This window comes from Odocoileus virginianus, chromosome 11 (assembly GCF_023699985.2).
Source record: "Odocoileus virginianus isolate 20LAN1187 ecotype Illinois chromosome 11, Ovbor_1.2, whole genome shotgun sequence".
Taxonomy (NCBI): Eukaryota; Metazoa; Chordata; class Mammalia; order Artiodactyla; family Cervidae; genus Odocoileus; species Odocoileus virginianus.
In genome coordinates, this window is record NC_069684.1 from 7,414,067 (window position 1) to 7,430,792 (window position 16,726).

General features: G+C 40.5%; 1 long non-coding RNA gene across 1 annotated transcript in view; it reads right to left on the minus strand.

Annotated features, from left to right (window-relative positions):
* Nucleotides 1-16,726, minus strand: part of LOC139037429 (uncharacterized) — a 54,348-nt gene that overhangs the window by 37,307 nt on the left and 315 nt on the right. The window lies entirely within an intron of this gene.

The following is a 16,726-nucleotide window of genomic DNA, read 5'->3' on the forward strand; positions in this document are numbered from 1 at the left end:
ATACTGATTACAGAGAACACTTATAATACTGCACACCCTGGCCACCCTGGGTATCCCTGTCTTTGGCTTCCCAAGGTCCCATCTCCTGAACCTTAGGATGAAGATCACCATTCTAGAAGTGTGACCAGCACTCACACGAAGACTTGAATACAGTCTGTCAGGGCCTCACTCTTAAATAAAAACACAATAACAGAGAAAGATTGTGAGATAGAGTTGACTTAATGATGCAGAAAGGGAAAAAAAGGACTGAGATGGAAAATGAGAGGGGAAAATTAGAAGACCGATGTGGAATAACAAGTAATGTAATAGGAATTCTAGAAGGGATAGGTAGGGAAAATGAAGAGGAGAGTGTTATCACAGAAATAATTCCAAGACAATGTCCTAGAGCTCAATGACGTGAGTTTTCAGATTATGCCCAACACTTACCCATGCCAGGATACATTAGAAAACATCAGAACCCTGGTAATAAAGAAAAGATCCTAAAAGCTTCCAAAGATTTTTTTTTTAAATATATACAACAGATGAGGAGCCAGAATAGCATCACATTTCTTCATAATAACAATGGAAAGTAGAAAAATGTAACAGTATTCAAAATCCTAAAGAAAATTATTTTCGACCCTTATTGAAAGTTATTTTCTACCTACCTTGGTTAGATAGAATTCTCTAACTAAACCAAGGAGACAAATAAGAGAATAAAGACATTTTCAGATGTGCAAAGCTGGTATTCTGACTGAGACAAGGAAAATTTATTATGAAGAATTATTTTTTGTAGATGATTACTAACTGTGATTCAAAAAAAAAAAAAGAACCCTAGGGGAGGAAGGATAAATTAGGAGTTTGGGGCTAATATATACACATTCCTATGTAGCATAGGGAACTCTACTCAATATCTCAATATTTTTTAATAACCAATAAAGGAGAAGAATCTGAAAAAGTGTCTGTGTGTACACATAACTGAATCACTATACTTGAAACTAACAAAACATTGTGAGCCAACTATACTTCAATTAAAAAAAATAAAAACATATCCCTTAAAAAAAAAAAAAACCTAAAGCACACAGGAATACCAAGTTATTTCTTCTAGGGCTGAGACAGAGTAGCCCAAACCAAGGAAGGAATAAACTCAGAAGAGCCTCCTCTCCCAAAGGCTGAGATTCGGACCTCATCACAGAGGGCGCTACTCAGGCCCATTTGCTGGTGATGTTCACTCGGGTACCACAGGGCAAAGCTGCTCCATAGGAAGCTGCCCACTGGGATGCGATGAACTACAGCCAGCCTGCAGGTGGCCACCTGTTGGAACAAACTGGAGCTAGCTCACTAGAAGTCACCTGCTGGAAAACTGAAGGAACGCACTGCAAGTGAATGGAGAAATTGTTAGAGGGCTAACTACGAAATATTGAAGTTTCTGCTCTGGCAGTGGGTTTGGAGGTGAATTAATGAGAGATGCATGAGAGAGAGAGAAGTTGCTCAGTCGTGTCCAACTCCTTGTGACACCATGGACTCTAGCTGACCAGGTTCCTCCATCTGTGGGATTCTCCAGACAAGAATACTGGAGTGGGTTGCCATTTCCTTCTCCAGGGGATCTTCCTGATCCAGGGATTGAACCGGGGTCTCCCGCACTGCAGGCAGACTCTCTACCATCTGAGCCACTGGGAAGCCCCTAGATGCATAAAAAAGTGAACAAAAGAAAGAAAGGGAGGAAGGAAAGAAGAAATTGAACCTTGACAATTACTAATACGAGGAAAAAAACTTCTTTTATAAAAAAGGTTTACTACATGGCCACCTGTGGAAACTTTTTGCATAATCATGAAGATCTAAATAAATATTCAACTAACCAAAAATCATGACATTACTATCCTAGGAAGATGAAGAGAGAAGAACAAGAAAACATATGTGCGCTCTGAAGCCTCATCTTACACAGAAATCAATAATAAATGATATTCAAAGTGAAAAATATGAAGAAGAAACATTATAAAGTGTTATTTAGAAAGATGAAGAGAAATACCAAAAGAAAGACATAAAAGTGTTACAAGTGGTTGTTTCTGGATGGTAATAATTGAGGGTAGGGAGGGGGTGGGATAGGGACTATTGATTTTAATTATAGGACTTACAGAATACTGACATTTTGAACTGTGTGTATAAGTATCCTCAATAGAAATCGGGGAAAAACAAGCAGTTAAAGTAAATTCTTCTTTAAGTTTGTTTGGAGCTTAAGTCTGGGTTAAACCTATTCCCTCAAATTATTTCAATCAAAGACTGACTCCAGGGTTTGTCTCCCTTCTTTGGACACATTCTCAGAAGAATAAAGTCTTTAGGCAGTAAGGACACCCTCCTCAAATTGTGTGATAGTCAAAACCAATATATTCTAGAGGGAATGAGAAACTGCAAGGTAAGCAAGATCCATCTTTACAGTATAGAGTCAAGATTACCCAAGTGTAACTCGTGGAAAGCTTTGCATGTGTTAGCAAACATACCTATGTTATGGAGGATGCCAGAACATTCATATACGTTTTCAGATAAAACCCCACGAAATGTGTTCATTCTTTGGTTTTACACATACTGCAGAATAAATATAAAGAACAGCTGCTAGAAGTTACTTTAAGGAAGGATAGAAATTTGTAATACTTCAGCTGCTAAGATATACACATGGTTACACTGTCTTCAGAACTTCTGGGGAGTCTCTCCTTCCATATACATGACCCTCTAGCTCTTCAGAAGTACATTACTTTTCAATTCAGTGCGTTAGATGTATACTGAACACTTGATTGTGTATTACAGGTTGAACTGTGTCCCCTCCGCCGCCAGCATTCATAGGTTGAAGTCCTAACACCCAGTATCTCAGAATGAGGCCTTATTTGAAAAAAAAGTCACTGTTAATGACTAATAAGGTTGTTATCATGAAGTCATTAGACTGGGCCCTAATCCATATAACTGGTATCCTTATTAAAAACGGAAATTTGAACATAGAGACACTCACAGGGAGAATGCCTTGCAAAGATGAAGGCTGAGATCTTGGTGATGCTTCTACAAACCAAGGAATGCCAGCTATTGCCAGCCAACCATCAGAAGCTAAGGGCCTGCCATGGAACAGATTCTTCCTCACAGGCCTCAGAAGGAATCAACCCTGCCAACACCTTGCTTTAGACATCTAGCCCCCAGAACTGTAAGAAAATAAATTTCTGTGGCTTAAGTCACCCAGTTGGTGGCACTTTATTATGGTAGCCCTTGTGAACCGACACAGTACGTAATATGCTTTCTCTGTTAAGTGAAGGTCTAATTCCCAGATGATCTTTTTGTTGCAAATATTTTCCAGAGAGTTAATATAAGTATGGTGTATCTTCTCAACATAAATGCACCATCAATTGAGTTAAATTCCTTTTTTAGTTACATTTGTATAGTTGTGCACAGGAAAAGTTGGAAGGGGGGGCAGTTGGGAGATAGCAGAGAAAGGAAACGTAATTACTGACTTCTTTAGATTGAATGAATACATTTACTTTTACACCAGGGAAGGAAGGGATCAGATTCATTAAGACTTTCCGATTGCATTCTTTATTTGATTGTCTACCTAATCCAAGTCCTTTCAGTTTACATTTCGTTTGTAAGTTTTCTTCAAAGATGACTGCACACAGTTCTGTGTAGAATGCTTAATATCTATACACTGTAAGGCAAGAGTAAGCCTACCTTTCCATTTAAAATACTCTCTGATACCAAAATCAAAAAGGAAATGGCAACCCACTCCAGTATGCTTGCCTGGAAAATCCCAAGGACGGAGGAGCCTGGTAGGCTACAGTCCATGGGGTCGCAGAGAGTCGGATACGACTGAGCGGCTTCACTTTCTTTTCTGATACCAAAATACTGAGCATCTAACTAGATAACACTGTCCTGAGACATATGTGTTACACAGAAGTTCAAGTGGCTTAGGGATCTGTGAAAACAAATGAAGCTGTTGCCTAACACAGAAGAATTTTCTAATTAATGACATGTACATGTTTCAGGGCAGAGTCAACCACATATGTCTTTAGAACACATGGTCTATCTCAGTGCACACATCCAGAGTGTCTCTGGAATAAAGGTCTGAAAACACTCATTCTTCTTAGTATGGAAAAACTTCACTGCTGGCACTTCAGTCAATATATTCAAAGTGGAGTTGAGAATTGTGATCAGCTGTGCTGATAATTCGAGTCAAAATCACATTTTCTTTGATTGTCTGGGTATTACAGGCAAACATAGGAAACTATTAACATGAATTATTATCCAGAGAATTGATTCAGTTTTTCATTTCACTTTATTCATGTAAGCATGGTCTAAATCATTGAGTGAGAAATATTCCTAGCAATGAACTGTATTTAAAACCTTGGTAAAAATTTTTTAATCAAATGTTCAAACATAACAATAATGTAAGTGATTCCTTACACATACATGGTTTTGCAACTTACAAGCATCTCCCTATGTGTTACCAAATTTCATCTGCTCAATTTTTCCCCCAAGGTGGGAACTGGTCAGAAAAATGAGGAAACTAGGGGTCAAAGGATTGGATAGAAACTGGTGGCTCAGATGGTAAAGAATCTGCCTGCAATGCAGAAGACCCAAGTTGGATCCCTGGGTCAGGAAGATCCCATCTACCCACTCCAGTATTCTTGCCTGGAGAGTCCCATGGACAGAGGAGCCTGGCAGGCTACAGTCTATGGGGTCCCAAAGAGTCAGACACAACTGAGTGACTGACACTTTCACTTTTCACACAGTTTAGGACTCATGAGTGTTTATTCCACTACATCAAGTGTTCTAAAACTTTTTTGTACCACGAGCCTCTTAAGAAAGTTACAGAAGTCTTTAGATCCCCTTCTCAGAAAAATGTTTTTAATTGTATATTAGAAGCACAAAGGAAATCAATTAGATTAAAATATAATTACCAAAATATTTTTAAATGTTTGATTCAGTGCTTCTTTTTTAATGTATTAAATATCAATATACAGTAGCCAACCTCATAATTACCAAAATTTCAAAGATATTGAAATTGATATATTTCCAACAACTGCCCTGTGATATGCAAGTACCTGTAACTCCTACTGGTGACCACATAACTGGCACTGCTACATATGAGACCTTGGGAGTCCCCAATAAATAGTAAACCAAACAGGATGTGATATTAGAGTTTTGAATGGAAATAATTATTTGATCAGTTTCTGGAGTGGTTCAGGAACTCTAGCTGGGTTGCAAAGAATGTAGTAGCCCACAGTAGCTCCATGTGAGACCAAGGTGCAGGGTACCATCCCTGGAAGTTCCAGAACCCAAGCTGAGTTATATGCATCCTAGAGCCAGAAAGTCTCCTTCAGTGTATGTGCCAGTGGCATTTATTCTTTCAACAAGGATTATTTACTGAGAACCAGGAACTAAGTGGATCCTACCTCAGCATCTCGATCCTATCTTCAGTTATTCAAAAGCCAGCTAATAAAAATCCAGACATTAACAGGAAACATTCATCTTGATAATTGGGTTAGACTTTGAAGAGAGGGACATATATTCTACTCATACCATTGCTTCTTCCAATAATCTTGATCAATTTACCTGAGAGAGGGACATATATTCTACTCAAACCATTGTTTCTTCCAATAATCTTGATCAATTCACCTGTGTGCCTGTGTGAAAATATTTTTATAGATTTTTTTCTTAGAAGTCATAGATTTACCAAAAGAAACTGAGAAGACAGTACGAAGAGCTCGCATATAGCCCGTTCTTAGTTTCCCCGTCGCTGACATCGTACACTTGTTTAGCTGTCCTTGCTGTTCAGTTGCTAAGTTATATCTGACTCGCAACCCCATGGACTGCAGCACTCCACTCTTCACTATCTCCTGGACTCTGCTCAAACGCATGTCCATTAAGTCAGTGAAGCTATGTAACTATCTCATCTTCTACTCTCCACCCCCCCTTTTGCCTTCAATCTCTCCCAGCATCAGGGTCTTGTCCAATAAGTTGGCTCTTCACATCAGGTGGCCAGAGTATTGGAGCTTCAGCATCAAACCAAGACACTACAACTACAGGATGTCTGGCTCTAGGTGAGTGACCACACCATCCTGGTTATCCAGGTCAGTAAGACCTTTTTTGTATAGTTCTGTGTATTCTTGCCACCTCTTCTTAATTTCCCTCTGATAGGTTCTTACCATTTCTGTCCTTGATTGTGCCCATTCTTGCATGAAATGTTCTCCAGTTTTCTTGAAGAGATCTCTAGTCTTTCCCATTCTATTATTTTCCTGTATTTCTTTGCATTGTTTATTTAAGAAGGCCTTCTAATCTCTCTTTGCTATTCTCTTGAAACTCTGCATTCGTTTGGGTATATCTTTCCCTTTCTCTCTTTTCACTTTTCTTCTTTCCTTAGCTATTTGTAAGGCCTCCCTCAGACAACCACTATGCCTTTTTGCATTTCTTTTTTGAAGGGATGGGTTTGGTCATTACCTCCTGTACAATGTTACAAATCTCTGTCCATAATTCTTCAGGCACTCTGTACCAAATCTAATCCCTTGAATCTATTTGTCACTTCCACTGTATAATCAAAAGGGATTTGATTTAGGTTATACCTGAATGTCCTAGTGGTTTTCCCTACTTTGTTCAATTTAAGCCTGAATTTTGCAATAAGGAGTTCATGATCTGAGCCACAGTCAGCTCCAGGTCTTTATTTTTACTAACTGTATAGAGCTTCTCCATCTTTGGCTGCAAAAAAGCATAATCTGATTTTGTTATTGACCATCTGGTGATGTTCATAGGTAGAGTCATCTCTTGGGTTGTTGGAAAAGGCTGCTTGCTATGACCTACGTGCTCTCTTGAAAAACTCTGTTAGCCTTTGCTCTGCTTCATTCTGTACTCCAAGGCCACACCTGCCTGTAATTCAGGGTATCTCCTGACTTCCTACTTTTGCATTCTGATCCCCTATGACCAACTTCACCTGCCCCTCCAGCCCTGACAGCCTCCGAGCACCGCTCCCAGCCCTGGCGCTCACCTGGAGGCATGGTGACCTGTGGGGCCCGGCCCTTCCCCACTGTCCTCCCCACGCTCTTCCAATCCAGGCCCCAGGACACCTGTCATGAAAAGGATATCTTTTTTTATTATTATTATTTTAGTTCTAGAAGGTGTTGTAGGTCTTCATAGAACTGGTCAACTTCAGCTTTTTCCACATCAGTGGTTGGGTCATAGACTTGGATTACTGTGATGTTGAACAGCTTTCCTTGGAAACAAACGGAGATCATTCATTGCCATTATTATCATCATTAGTTTGGTACATTTTACAGTGAATGAACTTACATTGATACATTAAAATTAATTGAAGTCCATCATTTAATCAGATTTCCTTAGTTTCTACTTAAGGTCTTTTGTGTTCCAGGATACCACACGACATTTAGTCATTCTACCTCTTTAGACTCCTCTTGACTGTGACAGTTCCTCAGACCATCCTTGTTTTTGATGACCTTGACAGTTAAAAGGGATACTGGTGAGGCATTTTTAGTCCCTCTGTTGGGGTTTGTCTGATTTTTTTCATGATTAGATTGTAGTTATGAGTTTGGGGGAGGAAGTGTAGAGATAAGGTACCATCTTCATCACATCATATCAAGAGTATATACTAGCAGCATGATTTATCACTGTTGACGTTGACCTTGATCACTTGGCTGAAGTAGTTGTTGTCAGGTTACACGATGGTCACATTACTTTTTTTCCCTCTTGACAATTCAATTTTTACATTTCTGTAATTAATTAGTAAAGAAAAAATGACTCCCGTACAGTATGTTAATCTAGTCCTTTATAGAAGCATAGACGTAGATGAGATTTGGGGAGATTAGTTAGTTCAGTCTCTGGGCCCAAGCCATCCTGCACAGATGGGTTTCTGGCTGGCCTACTTTTAAAGATAAAAAAGGAAGGGAACTCCACAGCGAAAGAATTCTGAACTCTTGACAGTTGACATTCTACAGCTCAATCAACAAATAAGTAGAATGTCCTCACTATGTGCAAGCTGCCTAGATAGGTGTGTAGCTTCAAGGCCTTTATACTATCTTAGATCTTTTCTGGAACAAGTTGGTGTATATGTAAATAAATATATGAGTGGAGAGAGAAATGACTGAATAAAATACAATGCAGTATATAACACAGTGGGAGTCAGGACGAAAAAATTGTACTGAGCAGTTTTAGACTCATAAAATCTAAATTTATGTTCTGGGCCCACCAGATTGAGGTATACAACTGTAGACAAGTCATTTAGCCTTTCTAAACCTCAGTTTCCTTAACCATAAGATAATCACACCTGCTGTTAAAAATCTGTACAAGCCAGATAACATATAGAAAGCATCAGGTATGAAGGAGGCACTCAGAGTACCATGGCTATTGTTGCTGTAGAAGGAATAAGGAGGTGATCCCACTTTAGAGTCATTCTAAATTAAGTGGAATTTGTTTTAGGGGCATTTTCCTCTACTGAAACTTGAGTTTAGGAGATGCACAGTGTATATTCTTCTTAGTTCTCGTCCTGATTTCCAGCTTTCTCCACTCCTTTATTCTCCCCTCCCTTTTTTGGTGGATCTTATTATCTCCTTGCTGTTCCCTTCGAGTCGCTGATGCCATCATTGGCTCGATGGACATGAGACTGAGTAAGCTCTGGGATTTGGTGATGGGCAGGGAAGCCAGGCGTGCTGCAGTCCATGGGGTCACAGAGGGTCGGACACGACTGAGCAACTGAACTGAACTGCTGCTCCTTTAGACTGCTGGAGTCTTCACATCATTTCCCACTGCCAAGCCCCCATCACAGGGGTATCTCTGAAGCAGCAGATTTTCTTAGTGCCTGGTAGAGAGAGGCAGAGGGCTGGAGGTGGGGGGCGGGGGTGGGGAGAGGAACGTTTCTGTGCCTTGGATTCCTGTGTATGTTTGTTTTGTTTTAAGTGGTTGCTTTGCTGATCCTATTACTGTAAAGGGTAATGATATTTGGGAATAAAAGTCGATGAATAAGTAATGATAATAGAAGTAAGATCCAGAACTGTGGGATACAAAGCATGTGTTAAAAATAGTCTGTCATTTTCAACTCTGCCTACTAAGCCTTTTCCTAGATGGAAAGACACAGAGCTTTTGGGAGAACAGGCAGCCTGGCAGCTGGACTACAAGCAAAGGCAACCGCCACTCCACAGCAAACCAACTTCTCTATTGTGGTCAAACTCTATCTCCACCAACACCACTGGGGTTCTCTGATGCAGGCAAGGCAAGTTTTTGTTTTTTGTTTTTCAAAGCTAAGTAACCAGAACAAGAAATGTAAAATGTATTGATTTAAGAATAGCATTGAAACCTGTATATTACCATATGTGAAACAGATCAGTCCAGGTTGGATGCATGAGGCAGGGTGCTCGGGGCTGGGGCACTGGGATGACCTGAGGGATGGGATGGGGAGGGAGGTGGGGGGGGTCAGGATGGGGGACACATGTACACCCGTGGCTGATTTGTGTCAATGTATGGCAAAAACACTACAATATTATAAAGTAATTAGCCTCCAATTAAATAAATATATTTTAAAAGAAGACTGGAACCTGCGACATGAGAACATTTTAAGGTCCGCTTTGAGAACCTGATGTTTCTTGGGCACAGTTATTCTTCCTGCGGAGCATCCGTGGTTGTGTACATTGCTGTAACAGGAAGGCCACCCAGGGATCCAATTAAAGCGCAGACATGAGCCAGGCTGAACCATAAGGAAATATGAGGAGAAGAGACTGTGGCTCAGGGTGAGAATTCAAACCCTAGCATCTATGACATCATGCATTTCGTTATCCAGAAGACTGGTCAAACCAGGGTCCTGAAACTCAGCACAAAGGGCAGCCAAGTCCCGGTTCCAGTAAACTAAGATGAAACAGCCAACTGTACAAGAGGCAAGGACTCTGTGCTCAGAACACCCAGCCTACGGCCCACGAAGGCCAGATCCTCAGGCAGCAAGCCGAGACGCTACAACCAACGTGAGCGATTGCCCTGGTGCCAACGGTGATCTCAGATTTACTGCTTTAGAGGCTCAGGTCACAGGCCAAGGCGTTCTCCAGATTGAGCACAGACATGCCACCCCGCCTGCCTCCCCCCATCAAACACCGGCAGTCTGTTAGGGCAGAGCTGCACGAACGGGAAACACCCATCAAATGCGGCAGGAATATTAACTTCACTGGGAAGCCTTTATATGCCATTACTTTAGAAAGGATTCCTTGTTAGTCCTACCATTAAACAATTAAATTGTCAGAGATGAATTCTGTGCATGTGTGTGCAGAGCGGGCGTGTGTGTGCGGGATGTGTAATTTCCCACTCAGGTGATGTCTGCGGCAGGTCTGTCTGTCTCTCTCTCTCTCTCTCTACCTCAATTGTATGCTTTCCCCTTTACATTGTTGAAAATAAATACATCTTCCTGGTGGCATAAGCAGTTTTTGTTATGAACTTTGATATGCCTACGCATTTTATACCACTCAGAAACTAGGAGCTCAAAATGAAATGCTCAAAGAGGAATTTGTCTTCAACTAGCCCCCTGCTGAAACCTGATTCCTTATTCCCCTTTCCTGACACTAGTCATTGATACAGCTGGTTTACCCCACTGGCATTGTGTACACGGATGTTGTATGAAATGATCTAAATCAAGCTGATGCCTACAGATGGGCACAAGGATGACGACGTGCCATAATTCCCTTACACTTTCATCCTAATTAGAGCTTTATGCCCTCACAATACCGATTTCCTTCTCCTAGTCTCTAAGATGTTTGATCTGTGGAAATCAAACAGGCTTGTGAAAAGCATACACATTCTGCTTAAATCCAGTGTTGATTTGTTCAGTAAAGAGAGAGCATATCACTTACAACAAGTTGGGTAATATATAATAAATAGAATTAGGGTCACAGTTAAATCTCTATAGTTTTATATAGCTTAAAATTTTACTTAATTAGATTATATCCTTGCCTTTGTCAGCTACCAAAATGCTTCTTTGAGGCTTTAATATTTTAAAAACAGCAACAAAAAAAACAAATAGAATATGCCAAGATGAAAAGACCCCCTGGAAAAAAAAAGAAAGAAAAGACCCCTGGAAATTACACACATATATATAAGGCAAAAACGCAGGCCAAGAAAATAAAGCAATTTCTATAAATCCTCAAACTTCTGAAATAACCATGTTGGATAATTTTCTATATGCCAATGCAATTATTAGTCACTTAGTAAATGCTTCTTAGTATGATGGCATAGCCAATATCAAAATATATCCTGCTGTTCTAATATTCAGCGTCATAAAATGTTTAGCTTATCTGTGTTATAAAAATGGGAAAGTGAAAGTGTTAGTTGTTCAGTCATGTCGGACGCTTTGTGACCCCACAGAGCCAGCCAGGTTCCTCTGTCCATGGGATTCTCTAGGCAGAAATACTGGAGTGGGTTGCCATTCCCTTCTCCAGGGGATCTTCTCAACCCAGGGATCAAACCTGGGTCTCCTGCATTGGAGGTCGATTCTTTACTGTCTGAGCCGCCAGGGAAACCCTTATAACAATGTACTTATCTGGAAATAAGGAAGTAAAGGGATTTTGAAACCAAAATATAAATAGCTACACTTTCTCCACAGACTGCCCCTCTTTGGGGTCTCATTCCCCTTGGCTTAATGTGTTTTTTTTTTTAAAGGATGACAAAATTATAAATTTTGGATCCTATCCTTGTTTATATGGCAAGATTTCTATTTAGGCTTTAGATGAACTGGAGTCCACTCTGCTGACCAGTTCTGGATCCCCTCACATGACCCTGCCAGCCTCTCCCTGACCTCACCAAAATCTGTCTTCAAGTTAGACATGGAACACTGCACCTCTTCATTCAGAAATTCAGACCTCTGAACTAGAGCTCTGGCACCAGTGACCTATGTTTAAGTTTTTGGTCAAGAAAAAACATTTTGGTCAAGAAAAAAAATCAATATGCCATTGATTCCAAAGGAATGAAAGTGAAAGAGATAGTTGCTGAGTTGTGTCTGACTCTTTGCGACCCCGTGGACTGTAGCCCACAAGGCTCCTCTGTCCATGGACTTCTCCAGGCAAGAATACTGGAGTGGGTTGCCATTCCCTTCTCCAGCAGATCTTCCCGTCCCAGGGACTGAAGCTGAATCTCTTGCCCCTCCGGCATTACAGACAGATTCTTGACCATCTGAGCCACGGGGGAAGGCATATGGGTAGGGAAATCTTGGAAGAAGAAAAAAGAAAATAGAACAGAAAAAAAGTGAATACCCAGAAAGTATTCATGTCACCATTTTTCATTTATTTACTACCTCAGTTCAAATGTAAAACATTAAAACCACCCCACCCCTGGCATATACATACTTTGACCATTTCCTGCTCACATAATTCTGCCTTCTGACGACAGCACTGCCATTTTTCCACATATAAAGATTTAAACCTTAGAGCTAGTTTCAATCAGTTCAGTCCCTCATCCCTTGACCACACCATGTAAGCACTTACTGTTAAACCTCCCGGGGGGTTGAGGGTGGACGGTTCTCCCTCCCTGTCTCTGGTCTCTGGTCATCCAAGTTCCACCCAACTTTCATGCCTCACATGATCCATCTTTTCCCTGAAGACTTGGGAAGAACAGTGGGGGTGATAAAAACCCAAATACCACACTCTTGTATCTAATATAAGATTAACCTCATTAAAAGTGTTTTAACAGAAACTTTTAAGTGGCAAAAATTATCAAATTTGTTGAAAGAACATCTGTTTACAAATAACTAGTATGTTAACTGTAAATCATTCCTACCTATTCACTATTATAGGTGCCCATAAAGAGTACCCTGAACAAAGGATCATATATGTTGTATGATTTCCATTCAGAAATAATACTTATTGGCTTGTATTATATCTGAAATCATGTCATTAATTATTAATTACTTTGATTAAAATTTATGTGGGTATTTAGGAGATTCCTATTACAGGACAAATATCCCTGAGAGAGATAACACTCCAAGCTCATTATCAACAATTTACTTCTTTTCAGGGATTTTCTCAGGATTCTTTGATGAAATATCAAATCCCTTTCCACCTGTGATGGCAAACCAGTAGATTCGGTCACATGAGAAAACACAGCATGTAACCACTTCCGTATTGGGATATTGGAACAGCAGAAAAGACTGGTTGCTACCCCACATCCACCACCCCCATCCCAAATTTCTTCTTTAAATTTACTCCAAAGGGGACTTAGTACACCATTAAATACAAATATCCCTGAGAGGTCACACATTAGGCCAAAACATTATTTTCACCTCTGAATAAATGCATTTATCAGATTCTTCAAAGTGTTGACTCAAGCTTTTTAGTCTTAAATTCTCTGTAATGACTTCAATTACTTCAAGTCCTAAGACTTCAACCTCCACAGTTATTGAAATCATCCCAAATTTTTATAATTTCCTCTCCAATTCTATCCTCGGCCACCCCAGAAGATTCAGATGTCTGTCTGTCGGATATCTCTGTCTGTTCCACGAACATTTTATACTCAGTAGAAGCAAACGCAACACACTCTATTCCTTTCAAACTTTTCTCTTCTCAATTGTTGTGGGTTCACTGAACCACATGGTAACTCTAGTAGAAACCTCCGTTATCTTTCATTCTTCCCTTCCCTACAACCAGTGAATGATAATATCCTAAAGATTCCAACACTGCAACATCTCCTGTCTGTCTCCCTCTTCCTGTATCAGGAACCACCACTGAAACACAGACCCCCACTTCCCCTCACCCGGGCTGCTGAAACACCACTCTGCACGGCACGCTCCTCTTTCTAAAGCTGGACTTCTACTATGTCATTCTCCAATTCAAAGCCCTTTATTGTTCCCCATTGCTTATTAAATTAAAATCAAACTCATCTTGGTTTCCAATGTTTATTATCCTATGACCTCATCTACCTTCTACTTTCACATGATTTTTTTTTTTACCCCTCCAGTAAAATTGGAATTTTCTATTGTCTGAACATGGCTTTTGCTTTCCAACCTATGTGCCTCAAATGGCTTCCTCCACTTGAAATACTTTCATCCATTTTCCATTTCCACTCATTAAGAGCTATCCTTCAAGATCAACTTCAAATTTTACTTGCTTCAATAAGTCCATCAGAAGGTTCCCACCACTGATCTTCTATGCTGTGAATTACTAAACAATACCATTATTTTACGCCTGCCTTATGCTATTCACTATGTTGACAACTCCCTAGGTCTGGGAAGTGTCTTTTTCATCTCTACCTCACCTGCAGTGCCTAGACCAATGCTCACACATAAAATGCACATAATTATTAAAAGTTTCTGAGCAAGTTTGGATGAAAGATAAGAAAGACAGTAGAGGAGTTCCTGGCTTCTGAAAGGGCGGCGATGCCAAGAAGTGACTGGACAGGGTCCTGGAGAACACCTTTACACACAGTTTGTAACCTGAAGACTATAGCTTAGGACAAACATCTCAGCAACGGGTGGAAATCTGCACTGGGGGGAAGGGCGGGCCAGTCCAGAGCACTGGACCCACTTGGATGAAAACATGGTTCTGGGAATTTTCAATGAAGATGGCAGCAGGAAACACTGTGGGTGCTTGGGGGATCTTGGGAGTGTCTTCACGTCCTTGAATGCGACAGGGCAGACAAGAGCACTGGATCAGAGAATTCTAGAATAGGCAAATGAGTTGGTGATAAAATGAACCGCCTGTTTCACATGCTACATACTCTAATGTAGCTCTGTTTTAGCCTCGTTTGGGTCTCTGGACACATGTGAAACTGTCAGTCAACTGCTCAATTAATCAGTCAATACTTCTGGAGTGCTTTCAGTACTCCAAGCATTGTGCCAGGTGCTGGAGACAGGTGAATGAAACAGACAAAATGCCCTGCCCTCAAGGACCTTTTTAGTGAGAAGAGATAGTGACAAATAGAATTAATACATAAAATACAGAGCTTATTAGAAGGTGATAAATTCTCTGGATGAAAACAAGATATGGAGACGAAGTGTTAGAATTTTGAGCAGTGGTCAGGCTTTGTTAAGGTGATATTTGAGCAAAGACCTGGAAAAGGAAGAGCACAGATCCATGCATCTATCTGGGGAAGGAGTATTCCAGACAGAGGGGATAGCCAGTGCAACTGTCCTGAGGTAAAAGCAAGGCCTGACATCCTAAAGCCAAAGTGGCTGGAGAGAGTGGGGTCAGGGAAGTAAAGGGAGACTTTCAGCCTGTGTAGGCCACTGTGAAGATGTGGTTTTTACACTGAGTGAAATGGAGAGCATTTAGGAAGAGTCTGAGCAAACATTGACATCATCGGCTCTTGGGCTGGGATTGAATATAGAAATGACAAAAGACTGAAGCAGGGAGACCAGGAAGGAAGCTATTGGAATATCCCAGGCAAGACTGATGATGGTGGCTTGGCCCAGGATGGTGGCAGCAGAGATAATGAGAAGTCATCAGAGTCTGTATGTGTGTGTTCAGTCGCTCAGTCAGGTCTGACTCTTTTACCACCCATAGACTGTGGCCTGCCAGGCTTCTCTGTGCATGAAATTTTCCAGGCAAAAATACTGGAGTGGTTTGCCATTTCCTACTCCAAAGGATCTTCCCAACCCAGGAAGATCCCAACTCAACGTCTCTTGTGTCTCCTGCATTGGCAGGCAGTCTTTACCACTGCGCTACCTGGGAAACCTCTAGAAAAACATTAAAGCTAGAACCTTAAGGATTTGGGGGTATGTCAGATATACAGTGTAAAGGAAAACAATGTCAAGGATGACTCCACAGTATAGTATGGTTTATTAACTGGAGTGGAGATTATTAAGGAAGGTATAATTGGGGGAACGGAGACAACTAGGGATTTTGTTTTGGATCTGTAAATCTTCTGATGTCTTTAAACATCTAAGTGGAGTCTGGAGATCAAGAGAAAGATCTCCACTAGATATCTAAACTTCTGAGTCATTAAAATATAGACAGTATTTGAAACCTTGAGACTGAGGGTTTTCCACACAAGAGTGGTTTCAAGAAGAGACAAGGTTCAATGACTGGGCTTTCAGAGGTCACAGAGAATCAGCAAAACAGACTGAGAAGGAAGAAGCAGTAAGGTGGGAGGGAAACCAGGTGGGTATGTTGTCCTGGAAACAGAATAAAGTCTTCAAGGAAGACAGAGTGATCAACTTGTTCAAACGCTGTTTACAGGTCAAGAAAGATGAGAACCAAGAAAAGCCCTTTGGATTTAGCAATGTGGAGGTCACTGATGTCATTGACAGTGATAGTTTCAATAGAGCAATGGGATAAGAAAGCCTAATTAGAAAGGGTTTGAGACTAAGAGAAGAGGAATTGGAGAGACTTAATATTAGATACTTCTTTTTGTTGTTAAAATAAAAAAAAGATTGCACTTAAAAAATGCCAGTAATTCATACTTCTTATAACCCAAGTGGGCACTGTGTCCATGGTAATCTGAATATGTCAAATTTTACTTGAGAAATTCCCCTTTCAAATGACAAGTTTTTGAGAAATGAATTTCAGCAGTTTTAAGTCTGGCACTCTCTTTGTTCACTGAGAAAAAACAATCAGTCTTCAGTGAATTTGCAGCTCAAGATATTTTAAGTTTCATAATCAAACTTCTGTCTTGGAACTTCATACACACACACACCCCCATCCAAGAATGATGACATCATAGCTCTCAGGTTGAATATTTCAACTCATAAATTACATTCACTCATTCCAAATATTTCATTATTGATTTATAGCGAGTCTTTTCCTTG